Below are 1,896 nucleotides of genomic sequence, written 5' to 3' on the forward strand. Positions count from 1 at the left end.
CCCCCCCGCCGCAGCTGATGCAGCCCCTGCGTCCCACCCCTCCCCCACCCCCTCTGTCCCTTAAAGACAGGGACCAAGGCCCTCCTCCTGCTCCCTGCCTCCTCCCTGCAGCTGCTGATGCACCCCCTTTCCCTCTTCGCCCTGTAACCCCCTTTCCTCCCGACCCCTCTCAGCAGCCTTTTCACTCCAGCTCCCACACCCTCCTCCACCACTGGGCCCACTGGTCCGGTATTGGCTGCTGCCCTCCCCGAGCCTTGCCGCCTGCCCTGCTGCTTCCCTGGGGCCTCCAGACCTCTCCCCCTGCCCACAGCTTTAACAGAGTGAACCGTGTGTGCCATACAGGCTCAGTTGGCATTGCAGAAACTGCTGGGTGGGAAGTAAGCGGATAAAGTCTTATGAATCAACCCTCCTGCTGTTCTCCATTCTGTTTCTTTGAGCCCGAGGGAGGCGAGAGGGGACCGCCTCTCAGTGTGCTGAGCCCCGCAGCTAGAAGGCTCTGGAATGACTTGGAAAATGTGGATGAGAGCCCTAGCCATTTTGGCTCCGTGGATAGAGCTTTGGCCCGTGGACTAACAGGTCCTGGGTTCAGATCCAGCAAGGGCACGTACCTTGGTTGCAGACTCGAGCCCCAGCCTTGGTCGGAGCAGGTGCGGGAGGCAACCAATCGATGTGTCTCTCACGTCAATGTTCCTCTCTCTGTCTCTCCCCCTTCCCTTCTACTCTCTCTAAAAATCAATGGAAAAATATCCTCGGTGAGGGTTAACGAAAATGTGGATGAAAGGAAAAGGTGCCCAACTCCTAAGACATGTCACATTGTGTCTGGCACTTGGAAGAGTGAAGGTTTTAGTTCTTCCCTGTTCGAGGCGCCATAGACACCTGATCCTGTTGGATTCTAACACTGTAAGGAGGAAGGTGGAGGCTGGGCAGTCCTAACCTGAGGTCCATGTTACAGGGCGAGTGAGAGGGCAGACCTGGGCCTCTAACCCAGATCTGTCCCCTGCAGACAGCATGCACTCGTCACACAACCAGTACTTACCAGTTATGTTAAGGCACGGGGAGCTAGAACCTACCCTCCAGGAGATATCCTATATGCAAACAGCTGCGCTGGAGCCCTTGACCTTCCCTTGTCCTACATGTTATTTTCTTGATCTTCCGGATGTTAGAAAGTGCTCCTCTCATCCACCCAGGTTCTCCAGGCAAGAAAGAATATAGGACTCACCCTGAATGGCTCTTTCTCTCATACCTCGTTCACCTCATTGGCCAAGCCCAGAGTATATGCCGGATTGGTCCGCTATTACCTTGACTATGACTTCTCTATCACCACTTAGTCCAAACCACGTTCATGGCTTCCCAGGACGACTGCACTAGCCTCCTCCTGCGCTCTCAGCTTCCTCTCTCCACCCTTCTCCTAACCCCACCAGCTAGTTCTCCACGCTGCAGCCAGGGTGCTCTTTTAAAAACCTAAATCAGATCATGTATGGCTAAGATGAAAAAGAGAAACATGCCAAGCATCAGTGAAGATGTGGAGCATGGAGCAGCTGGGACTTTTAGATACTGCTGGTGGCATTCAAAGTGGCACAACCGCTTTAGAAAATTGTCTGGCAGTATCTACTAAAACTAAATGCATCTCAACTCTGACCTAGTGTGTATCCAAGAGAAATTAATGCTTCTGTCCACCAAAAGACATGTGCACCAATGATCATAGTGGTTTTATTCATGATAAATTGGAAAAAAACAAGTGTCATTCAACAGGTGAATGAATGGTTGAATGGACAAGCCAGTTGTGAGATTATATATATATATCGGACCAACTGTGGCTGGGGATTGATCCTGCAACCGAGGTATGTGCCCTTGGCCAGAATTGAACCTGAGACCCTTCCTTCAGTCTCAGGGATG

This window comes from Myotis davidii, unplaced genomic scaffold, assembly GCF_000327345.1.
Source record: "Myotis davidii unplaced genomic scaffold, ASM32734v1 scaffold327, whole genome shotgun sequence".
NCBI classification, from domain to species: Eukaryota; Metazoa; Chordata; class Mammalia; order Chiroptera; family Vespertilionidae; genus Myotis; species Myotis davidii.